This window comes from Camelus dromedarius, chromosome 5 (genome assembly GCF_036321535.1).
Source record: "Camelus dromedarius isolate mCamDro1 chromosome 5, mCamDro1.pat, whole genome shotgun sequence".
Lineage (NCBI taxonomy): Eukaryota > Metazoa > Chordata > Mammalia > Artiodactyla > Camelidae > Camelus > Camelus dromedarius.
Genome location: NC_087440.1, coordinates 10,580,908 through 10,593,684, shown reverse-complemented (window position 1 = coordinate 10,593,684; position 12,777 = coordinate 10,580,908). Strand labels below are relative to the sequence as shown.

The 12,777-nt window shown below is 40.4% G+C and overlaps 1 protein-coding gene, 1 non-coding gene and 1 pseudogene across 3 annotated transcripts in view; 1 reads left to right on the top strand and 2 right to left on the bottom strand.

The window, feature by feature from the left end:
* The window catches only part of MNS1 (meiosis specific nuclear structural 1), a 137,217-nt gene that overhangs the window by 81,536 nt on the left and 42,904 nt on the right, over positions 1-12,777 (bottom strand). For both annotated transcript variants that reach the window (XM_064485568.1, XM_064485569.1), the window contains one exon: positions 2,561-2,690. The gene's annotated coding sequence lies outside the window, so the exon portion shown is untranslated. The remainder of the gene's footprint in view (positions 1-2,560; positions 2,691-12,777) is intronic.
* On the bottom strand, positions 1,382-1,456 carry TRNAP-AGG (transfer RNA proline (anticodon AGG)). Its single transcript has one exon. It is a non-coding gene; the product is annotated as a tRNA-Pro (tRNA).
* Positions 3,279-4,766, top strand: LOC116153426 (protein Wiz-like; annotated as a pseudogene).

Below are 12,777 nucleotides of genomic sequence, written 5' to 3'. Positions count from 1 at the left end.
TTAATTTCTGGGTTTGTATAAGTGTTAGTACTTATATTTATATTTTACATTATATAATTCTGGAGATGGTGGAATTTGTAGCAATCAAATGTATACATTGCATATCCTACCTAAACATAGAATTCTGAACCATGTGTCTTCAGCCCTTCCAAGGAGCTATGCGTTAGACTTTAATTTTTCTTACCTTCGTTATTTCCTAATTTTCTGGCTTTCTCCTTTTGCAAATTTTTGTGTATTGTTTATTTGTTTTGCCTAAGTAAAGAGATAAATGTATTTGTGGTTGGGATTTAGCCTGGATTTATTCTTAGAGCATTTGAAGCAAAAGAAGAATCTTAATTGGCATTATACTTTCTAATGCAGATTCAAAGTTAAAGCAGTAAGGAGATGTTTTAAATAATTCAACAGACACTACACCAAATGAACAGTTAGTTAAATCTCTTGAAGTTCTCAAATACAGTAAATCATTAATGGGAACTATGTTGCTTAATCTACAGAAAGTGTTTTCCATTCACCATATGTCACCAGGACTACCATTAAAATAGTAATTTATTATGAGGATGAGTCTTTAATACACAGTGCTGAACCCCCAGGTTCTGGAACCACTGACTAGGTCAGCATTTTGTGGTTTTAAGCAGTGGTGTGCCTTGAGTAAGAAAAAGAGGAGGTTCATTAATTCTTGATGCATTTTAAACACAGAAATATTGTACTTTATTTTTTCCTGGAACAGGGAAAACTACCATTACACGAATAGGTTAAACACTCTGATTGGTTAGTTCTCCTCAAGATTGATAATGCCTCCTTTTCAATGTGAATGGATGTTCCCAACAAGCTGTCACTGGGACAGGGAGGATGTTTTTACATGGTCCCTGCTGTGGTCACTGTTCCGACCAACAGAAGCAGTCTGCAGGAGGACCAGGTAAGTTTAAGAGTGCAGTCTGTTGGGAAAGTAGAGGAAAGGTAGCTGTCGCGTGGGGGGTCATGACACAAGCCTTGTGAGCCCACTGCTCTCCAACTCAGCCAGTCAGCCTCAGTCCATTTGAGATTCTTGGTTATGCCACTCTTGAACTGCAGGTTTGCTAGTTTTGATATTTGGAGAGTCCTTAGGCCATATTTCCTGAATGAGAAGATGCATGTCCTTTGAGGTAAGTCTGTGTGACTGGAAGGAGGGGTGGAGTTGCCTTAAGTGGGGTGAGTGGTACAAGGTTAACCGAGGGCGGCATTATGGAGGGCCCTGAGCACCCAGGACTTGGGTCTTTTAGAAACAAGTCTGGGATTGAGGCCCCACACACTATTCCTCTTAATTTAAAAAAGTATTTATTATTGTATTATTCAATTATTTTATTTTGGCTGGGGGGAGGTAATTAGGTTTATTTATCTTTAGAGGAGGTACTGGGGATATGAACCCAGGACCTCATGCACCCTAAGCATGTGCTCTACCACTTGAGCTATACCCTCCCCCCATACACACACTCTTACATTTAGCCCCAGTCGTTTTTGACACTTGCCAGGCAATTGAAACTTAAATTTTTTATTTCCAACCATAACCCATGAAAAGACTCTTATAGGCCCTAAAATACTCATGCCATTGCTGCCGCATGTGCATGTTAGAATTTGAGGGCTTGCCTTCAGCTATACCTTAGCATAAAAGAAATCGCAGTAAAAATAATTGGCATAAAGCCATCAACTCATTCATTTGCTCTCTTTCACTGTAAGGCAATAAAGGAATTAAATGATGTCTCATTTGGCTTCATACATTTGCATACTTAGATGTTTGGATACTTCCTTGCTAAGTAAATTGGGCCTGATCAGACAAGCCAGGAGTGGGTGAATACCTCAAATTTTCAAATGTATTCATTCTTTCCAACTGTGGATTGCAAGTAATATTTTTATTGACTATTATACTACATCAATGACATGTTGAATGAATGACACAGGTTAACAAAGCTGTATGCTGCTTGTGAAAAATAAATTATATACATGCTAGCGATATATACTATATTTTTGCAAATACACATATTCCAGTAATACACACACAGAGACACACACATACAAAAATTAGTGTATCACCATCTGTGAGTACAAATTAAGTCATTTTAACATTTAATGGACAAAATCCAATGGCCCTGAGCTCTTCTCCTGATTGATTATCCAGGCTTTTACAAAGTCCACTTCCCAAAATATTTCTGAGAAGCCCAGGGGAACTCATATGCATAAAAAAATTTAGTCTCAGGCCCGGTGACCCCATTAATGTATAACTCCTGTTTACATATCTTAATTTTGAGATTTGTTCACACAAAGCAAGAACTATGAAAAAAAAAAAGTGGTTCCAATGTAATTACCTATTCCTGTCAACCACAGCATAGAGCTTCCTTGTTTTGTCCAGGAAGCAGCAGTTTGGAGGTGATAGCAAAGTGTTCTCTCTTCTCTGTATTCCCCCTCTCCCCACCCATCCAAGATGTCCCAAAGCTAAGCAGTTTGATGTCCAAGTGATCCAATTCACGACAGGTACACACACACACACACATACACACACACACTCACACATACATACAAACATTACCTTTCTCCAGGTTATAAGCCATCCATCCACAGGGCCTAAATTGGAGCAACTTTAATTCTACATCCACTGTGAGGAGGCATTCAGCCAAACCTTATCCATTTCCTTCCTTTCTTCTCCACTCTTCTTACAACTATAAATAAAATACATGTCTCTATTAGAATAAATTATCAGCATATTACATTCAAATTAGATACAGAGGGTGAAAAAAAATTCCCTGCCCCATCACCCAACTCATGTCCAATCTTGTTTCACTGACACTCACTCAATTCTGGATTAGGAAATTTGAAGTCCCAATGGCCAACTTTTCTTCAGATTTTTATAAAAATCAAATATAAAGAAGATTTGAACAAAATTAAGAAATTTAGTCTATTGTCTTTAAGAGAGAACATACTTCTTTTCAAGTACATATGAAACATTAATACAAATCAACTGTGTAATCACACACAGAGGAAACCACAATAAATTCCAAAGAATCAAATGATACGTATATAATAAAATAAGAAATTAGTAACAAGGAAAGAAAATTTTAAATGTACATGACTGGAAAGTAAAAAATATGTACCAAAACCCTTTGGTTAAAGAGGAAACTTAGAGTATTAAAAATGAACCAGTCAAGGACAAATGCGTAGAGCAAGGCGGCGGCGGGGCCGCGTGCTGGGAGGCGCCCCGGCCCGGCCCCTGGAGCCCCGGCCCCGCTGCTCTCCCAACGCTGCCACCGCCGCCACAGGACCGGCCCAAGGCCGAGTGGGAGCCGGGGCCTGAGCCTGGGCTCGCGCCGGGCCTGGGTTCTGAGGAAAACGCAATGGTGGCCACGGACTTGGGCTCCCCATCCACCCCTGCTCCCCAAGAAGACCCTAATTGTCCCTGGACCCCTGGAGCAGGTGGCCAATCGGCTGAGCAGCCAAGTGGTTGCAGAGGTTCCTCATGGCAGCAAGCAGGAGCTGCTGGACCTCAAGGCCCAGAGCCTGACCACCTGCGACATCTGCGGTGCCCGCTTTGAGACCGCAAGGGCCTGTCCAGCCACGCGCGCCCCGACCTGCGGCAGCTGGGAGTCGGAGAGCAGCGGCACTCCCATCCACCTCCTCCACGGGCTTGTGAAGCAGAAGGGCCTGCCCGACACACCCCTTGGGCTGCCCCCGAGCCTGACTGAGAAGTCCAGTTCACCGAAGGAAGTGGTCGCTGGGGCCCCCAGACCCGGCCTGCTCGCCCTGGCCAAGCCCCTCGGTGCCCCTGCTGTCAGCAAGGCCATCAAGTCTCCTCCCGGCTTCTCAACCAAGGGCCTTGCCCACCCGCCAGCTCCCCACTCCTCCAGAAGGCATCACTGGCCCCGGTGGGCACCCCTACCCACAAGAATCCTTAGAACAAGAGCCCCCAGCTACCCCTGAGCCCCCGGCCTGCTTCCCCAAAAGCACAGTGGCCCCAGTCTGAGGACGAGGGGCCCCTGAACCTCACCTCAGGCCCAGAGCCAGCCCGTGACATCCGCTGCAAGTTCTTCGAGAGCCGAAAGGGCCTGTGGAGCCACGCACGCTCGCACCTGCGGCAGATGGGCGTGACCGAGTGGTGCGCCAACCGCTCGCCCACCGACACACCGAGTGAGGGCATCAAGCACCGGCGCCAGAAGGCGGGCGCCTACCGCAGCTACACCGGGGCTGCCGTCCCTTCACCGAGGAGTTTCGCAGTGCCGGCCATGGCCGCTATGGCGACAAGCGGCCGCCCCTGGGGCTGGCACCCGGGGGCCCGGCCATGGTGGGCCGCAGTGCTGGGGTGAGCCAAGGCCCGAGGCTGGCCGGGCAGCTGACAGTGATGAGCAGCCTCCGGCAGCCAGCCCGCCACACACTATGAAGGCTGAGGAGCACCAGCGGCAGAACATCAAGTATTAGCGCCCGCAAGCCCGCCCTCCAGACCCCTCTGCGGGCCCGGGGCGGTGAGGAGGCCCATGACCTACAGCAGAAGCTGGAGGAGGTGCGGCAACCCCCGCCCCGGGTCCGGCCCCTCCCCTCCCTGGTGCCCCGGCCCCCAAGGCATCACTCGTCAAGTACGTTGGCAACATCTAGAGGTGGAATTCCAGGGGCCCCTCTCCATCCAGGAGGACTGGGTGCGGCACTTACAGCGGCACATCCTAGAGACGAATTTCCCCAAAGCGGACCCTCCGCCTGAGGAGCCCCAGGCCCCACAGGCACAGACAACGCAGCCAGGGGCACCCTAACACAAAAGCATTCCGGATCCCCTCTTGTGCCACCTCTAGCTCCTCTTCCTCCTCAGTTTCCTCCTCTCTCTCTCCTCCCTCTTTCTTTTCCGTTTCCAAAGGAGCAAGCCAAAACCTCAAACCGGCACCCTTCAGGGGCCAGGCACACTACAGCCGGGGCACCTGAAGCCAGCTAGCCGCCCTTTCACTAGCCCGAGGACTCTGGGGCCACATAGGGCATCTTTCTTCAGCCCACCGGGTTCAGCAGAGGCAGCAGCCAGGTATCTGGTGGCAGCGGATCTGTTCACAGTGGAGGAAGGCCAGCGCTCTCCCACGTCTAGCAGCCAGGCAGGCCTATGTTCGCCATCTGTGGCCATTTGCAAAGCCCCAAGGTACCCTCCTGCCCTTGTGAATATCCTCTCACACACGCACGCGCACGCACCTCGTGAGACCCGGGAATCTGCCCCAGCCCTCCAGTTCCTGAGTCGAGCAACGACCACGTCATGCCACCCGCTACCAGGGCCTGGGAGCGCCCCACTGAGCCCACAATGCCACGGAAATCCTTGTTGGCCGGCGCCCCAAGAGGGGCCTTCCTAGCTGGGAAGAGCTCAGAGCTGACAGCTGCCTCCTGCCATGTCAAAGCTCCTCCAGAGCCTCGGGGGCTTCTTTTCATTGTTGCTTTCTATGTATAGCTCCCTAGACCTTTCACTTTTTTAAAAACGCGTTTTGCATAGAGAGTAAGGAACATGGATCTTTTCATTTTGCAATCCTGGGCCAGCTAGAAACCAGGAGCTGACTGACCTTTTAACTTTTTTCAGTGGCCACATTTTGGTTATCGATATACCTAGAAGTATGTAAATTAGATTAAAGTTCTCTTCTGGAAAAAAAAAATATACCAGTCGAAATTTGTAGGACCCACTAAATCACTACTTAGAAGGAAATTTATAGATATAATAAACTCGTATTTATCAGAAAACAAGAAATATTTTAAACTAGTAAGTTAAGTGCTTACATCAGGAAGTTGGAAAATGAACAACAGAGAAAGCCCAAAGAAATATGAAGGAAGGAAATAATAAATATAAGATGAAAATCAATAAAATACTGAACAACAGCAACACCAAAAACAGAAATTTAGCTAAAGACCTGATTTTTTTTTTTTAAATAAGATCAGTGAAACAGACCAGCTTCTGGCAAGAATTAAAGGGGGAAAAAGTATGAGAGATAAACTGCAAATAAGCAAAATACAGAAAGAAATTAGAAATTTAAAATTATACTCACATATATACATACACCAATATATTTTGAAAACCCAGATAAAATGAACAAATGTCTATAAAAGTATATGAATGCCAAAAATTGACATAAGATGAAATTTAAAATTTGAATAGATTAAAACCACTAGTGAAATTGGAAAAATAAGTTAAGAATTCACCTTTCCATAAAAAGGATAAAGATCCTGTAGCTCAAGACTGTTTTAGAAGTAAAGTCTACCACATTTTGTAGAAATATATAATTCTACCATATGCAGGTTGTTACAGGAAGTAGAAAAAGAGAGAAAGTCAGTCAACTCACTTTATGAAGTCAGTGTAACCTGGATTCCAAAACAAAATGATGGTAGTAAAAGAAAATCATACCCATTTCAAATATAAAAATGGATATAAAATCCTAAAAAAGAAAAGCTAATGGAAACCAGCAGTATTTTTAAAAATAATATACCATAATAAAACAGGATTTATCCTGGGAATGAAGAATGGTTTTATAACGGAAAATCTGTCCATGTAAATCCCATTAATGAACTAGAAAGGAAAAAAAAAATACAACTATCTCATAGAAGTCTAAAAAGCATTTAGAAAAAGTAAACAACTATTTGTAATGTTTAAATATAAACTCTCATTTATAGCCCCTAAAATACTCATGCCATTGCTGCTGCATGCACATGCTAGAATTTGAGGGCTTGCCTTCAGCTATACCCTCTGGAACTTGTTAAAGGCACTGTATTGCTACCTGCAGCAAACCTCCTACTCATTACAGTAACACTAAATGTACCCATTTTAAAATCAGGAAGTAGGCAAGAAAACCACTGTCACTATTATTGTTCATTATAATTTTGGAAGTCTGGGCCAGTGCCATAACACAGAGAAAGAAGCAAGCAGTAAAAGTACGGAGAAGGAAGAGACTTTATTGTGTCATTTTTTGCTGACAGCATGATTCCCTACTTGGAAAACCCTCAAAGTCAACAACCTGTCAGAATAAGAGAGCTAGTGGTTTCATTACACTAACAAAAATTAAAGAGAAAATATAATTTAAAAAACGACACTATTCACAACAACAAAAAAGCTATATAATATCTAGGAATAAAATAATAAAGCATGCATAAAACTTGGATAGAGAAAAATCTAAAACTTTAAAGGGTATAAAAAAGACTCAATAAATGTAGAGATTTTTCATGTTAATGGATGAAATGACTTACTTGTTTTAAAAACATCAGTTGTCCCCCCAATTAACCCATAAATGCAAAGGAATCCTAATTTAAATTTCAGCAGCAATTTCTGAGGACCTTTCCAAACATTCCAAAATTTATATAGAAGAGTACAAATCCACAGATAACATCATCAATTTTGAAAAAGAAGGATGGGGTTGGGGGATATTTACCCCATTAGAAACAAGAGATATCATTTTTAAGAAAGCATTGTGCTAATGCTATAGAGATAGACAAATAGAACAATGGAAGAAAACAGAGCCCTCGAAAATAGACCCACAGATGTATGGGTACTTAATAAAAAAGGTTAACTTAATAAAAAAAAGTTTAAAAATAAATAAAATCTTTTTTTGTTTGAAGAAAAATAAATGAAAAAGGTGACATCTCATATTGGTGGGAATAAATTGATTCTTTAGTACTTGGAGTTGGGATAATTTCTCACTATTTGGAGAAAAACAAATCTAGATCCCTTCTTTACACCACACACAAAAGTGAACTTCAGGTCAAAGAGTGCTAAGTATAAAATATTAAAACTATATAACCAAAAGAGGAAAATGTAAAAGACTGTTTTTGTCCACTTGGGGACTGAAGAGAACTTCTTCGGATAAGGCCTAAATAGTATATGTCATAAGCTAAGGAAAAGAAAACCTGATGGTTTTGACTTTATCAAAATTGAGTATTTCTGTTGGATGAAGAACATTATAGATAAAAATTAACAGGTGACACTATGAAAAAATAATTGCAATGATTAAAGAAGCCAATGTATTAATACCTAAATTCACAGGTACACTTGCAAATAAATAAGAAAAAGAAAGGAAACCCAGCAGAAAATCAGGGAAAGACTATAAATGAGCATTTAACATGAAGGGAAATCTGAACAGTTACCAGGTCATTGAAGAGATGTTCAACCATAGCAGTCAGAGAAAAAACTATGTTAAAATGAGTGCCTCTTGACATACTTGAGTTTGGTCAAAATGACAAAGTCAGAAAATGATATGTTGGCAATGGCGAAGGGACATGGTAGTCTCGTGTTTAATTTATTGGGAGTGTAAACAGTATAGCTGTTCTGGAGAGCCATCTGCCAGTAACAGGTAAACCAAAGATTCATACAGCTCATACCTGCACCCTCAGTGTTGATTATATACCCTAAAGAAATTCCTACCCAGTTCAATAAGGGGACATATGAGAGGATGTTTATTGAGAATGTTTATTGTTTGTTCTAGAGGGCAGTGAACTTCTTGTTGAACTTTAGGGGAAAGGATCAGAAAATGTGAATAGATTCTGTGGGATATTACGCAGGAGTAGGAGGCAATAATTCAGGTATACATAGAGCCACGGGATAAATTTAAAAACACAATGTTGAATGCAAAAAACATTACAACACAATATTGTTTGTGTGAAATTAAAAGCACATACGCAGACAGACAACCACTGACTAAAGAGGACACCCCACTTAACACCCAGTGCAGGTTCTTGACACCACGACACCAGTCAGACCCCCTATCAAGGAGGTAACAACCAGCACACACGGAGGAAAGACGTGGCCGCCATCCATACTGAAAACAGTCCTCACAACAAAAATATCAGGTGTGAGTAGTCTACACAGGGATGCAACCACACAAAAACAGCCCTTCAAGACCACAATACTCCTAAAACAGTACTTCAAGACGGCTGTTACTCCTAAATTCATAGAGTCAGAGAAATATATGTAAAACGAAGAAGCAGAGAAACAACTCCCAATTAAAAGAACAAGAGAAATACCCTGAAAGAACAAACAAGGAAACAGACTTCTCCAATCTACCAGATCTGAAGTTTGAAAAGGAGACAATAAAAAATACTGAAGGAACAAGAATGGCTATCAATAGAAATGCAGATCACTATAAAAAGGAACTAGGAACAATAAAGAGAAATCAAGTAAAATTAGAAAACTCATTTGTTTAGACAAAAGCCAAGACAAAGGCAATAAATTAACAAACTAAAGAATGCAGAGGAATGAATAAGTGATCTGGAAGACAGAATAATGGAAATCACCCAATCAGAACAGCAGGCAGGAAGACAAATTTTTAAAAATGAAAGCAATATAAGACACCTATGGGATAACATAAAGCATGCCAATCTGTGTGTAATAGGGAACCCAGAAAAAGGAAAAAGAGAAATGGGAATTGAAAATGTATTTTAAGAAATTATGGCTGAAAACTTCCCGAACTCAAACAGACCTACACCAGTACATAATTAAAATGGCAGAAGTTAAAGAGAAGATTCTAAACTCAGCAAGAGAAAAACAGAGTTAGCTACAAGGGAACCCCCATAAGGCATCCAGCTGATTTCTCAATAGAAATGTTGCAGGCCAGAAGGGAGTGGCAAGATACATTCAAAGTCCTGAAAGAGGAAAAACTATAACTAAGGATACTCTACCCAGCAAGACTCTCATTAAAATAGAAAAAGAGATAAAGAATTTCTCAGACGAGCAAAAACTAAAAGAATACAGTCATCTTAAACCTATACTAAAAGAAATATTAAAAGGTCTTCTCAAAATAGAGAAAAAGCAGGAATCAATAGAAAAGATAAAATCACAACTGGAAATGTGATGATAACTCCAATGAACAGTGAAAGAAAAAAACATGATGTAAAAGAAGCTAAATCATAAAATGTGAGGGAGGGAAGTAAAAAAATGCAGATTTTTCCCCCTTCTTTTGTTCTTCAGATTGTGTTTGAGCCTGGGACCAGATGGCTTCACAACTGAAATCTACCAAACATACAAAGAACTTACACCAATTCTTCTCAAACTCTTCCAAAATATTGAACAGGACAGAACACTCCCAAATTCATTCTATGAAGCCACCATCACTGTGGTACCAAAACCAGACAAAGGCACTACCAAAAAAGAAAATCACAGGCCAATATCTTTGATGAACATAGATGTAAAAATCTCAACAAAATGTTAGGAAACCAAATCCAACAATATGTAAGAAAGAACATATACTATGTTCAAGTGGATTTATCCTAGGATCACAAGGATGGTTCAACATATGCAAATAAATCAATGTGACACACCACATCAACAAAAGAAAAGACAAAAACCACATGATCATCTCAATAGATGCAGAATGGCATTTGATAAAATTCAACACCTATTCACGATAAAAACTCCTACCAAAGTGGGTATAGAGGGAACATATCTCAACATAATAAAAGCTATTTATAACAAACCCACAGCCAACATAATACTCAACAGTAAAAAGCTGGAAGCCTTCCTGCTAAAATCTGGAACAGAACAAGGATGCCCACTCTCACCATTTCTATTCAACATAGTATTGGAAGTCCTTGCCACAGCAATCAAACAAGAAAGAAATAAAAGGGATCCAAATTGGAAGGAAAGAAGTAAAATTGTCACTATTTGCAGATGACATGATACTATATATAGAAAACCCTAAAAATCACACAAAAACTACTAGAACTGATAAATGAATTCAATAAGGTAGCAGAATACAAGATTAACATATAGAAATCCACTGCATTTCTTTACGCTAACAATGTAATATCAGAAAAGGAAAGTTTAACAAATTCCTTTTAAAATTGCATCAAAAAATACTTAGGAATAAACCAGACCAAGGAGGTGAAAGACTTATATACTGAAAACTACAAAACATTGATTAAAGATGATTTAAAGAAATGGAAAGATATCCCATGCTCTTGGATTGGAAGAATTAATATTGTTAAAATGGCTATACAACCCAAAACAACTTACAGAGTTAATGCAATCCCTATCAAATTACCCAGGACATTTTTCGGAGAACCAAAACAAATAATCCTAAAATTTATATGGAATCACAAAGACCCAGCACTGCCAAAGCAATACTTAGGAAAAAGAACAATGCTGGAGGCATAACCCTCCCAGACTTCAGACAATACTACAAAGCTACAAAATCAAAACAGTGTATGGTATTGGCACAAAAACAGACATATGGATCAATGGAACAGAATGGAGAGCCCAGAAATAAACCCAGAGACCTATAGTCAATTAACCTTTGACAAAGGAGGCAAGAATATACAATGGAGAGAAGAGAGTCTCTTCAACAAGTGGTGCTGTGAAAACCAGACAGCCATATGCCAATGATGTTAGAACCTCCCTCACACCACACACAAAAATAAACTCATAATGGCTTAAAGATTTAAACAGAAGACAAGACACCATAAATCTCCTAGAAGAGAGCATAGGCAAAACATTCTCTGACTAAAATCATAGCGATAGTTCTTTAGTTCAGTCTCCCAAGGCAAAAGAAATAAAAGCAAAAGTAAACAAATGGGACCTAATCAAACTTACATACTTTTGCACAGCAAAGGAAATCATAAACAAAACGAAAAGACAACCTACAGACTGGGAGAAAATATTTGTAAACGATGCACCTGACAACACTTAATTTCCAGAATATACAAACGGCTTATACAGCTCAATAACAAAAAAAAAAAAACAACTCAATTAAAAAATGGACAGATGACCTAAATAGACATTTCTCCAAATATCACATGCAGATGGCCAATAGGCACAAGAAAAGATGCTGAATATCACTAATTATCAGAGAAATGCAAATCAAACTACAATGCAGTATCACCTCACATGGGTCAGAATGGCCACCATTAAAAAGTCCACAAACGATAAATGCTGGAGAGGGTGTGGAGAAAAGGGATCCTTCCTGCACTGTTGATGGGAATGTAATTTGGTGCAGTCATTATGGAAAACAATATGGTGATTCCTTTAAAAACTAAAAGTAGACTTACCACATGATCCAGCAATCCCACTCCAGGATATGTATCTGGGGAAAACGCTAATTCAAATGTTCATAGAATTACTATTTACAATAGCCAAGACATGGAAGCAACCTAAATGTTCATCATCAGATGGATGGATAAAGAAGTTGTGGTATACACATACAATGAAGTATTACTCAGTCATACAAGAGAATGAAATAATGCCATTGCAGCAACATGGATGGACTTAGAGATGATCATACTAAGTGAAGTAAATCAGCCAGAGAAAGACAAATATCGTATGGTATCACTTACATGTGGAAGCTTTAAAAATGACACAGAGAAACTCATTTACAAAACAGAAAGAGACTCACAGGCAGAGAAAACAAACTTATGGTTACCAAAGGTGAGGGGAGGGATAAATTAGCAGTTTTGAATAGCAGATACAAATTACTATATATAAAATAAAACAAGTTCCCACTGTATAGCACAGGGAACTACATTCAATATCTTATAATAACCTACAATAACAAAGAATATATATACATACGTATGTATAACTGAATCACTATGCTGTACACTAGGAACTAACACAGCAATGTAAATCAACTATACTTCAATTTAAAAAAACACATATACATACAAAAGAGTACAGCATGAGTTACAAGGATACACAAATATCTGATGACATCTGCAAATCCACCAGAGTGGTGGCCTCTGTGGGGAGGAAGGAGTGGATGTGGGGATCATGGCTGAAGGGAAGAAGGAAATAAAATTAAAATATAACATAACGAGATAAATGAG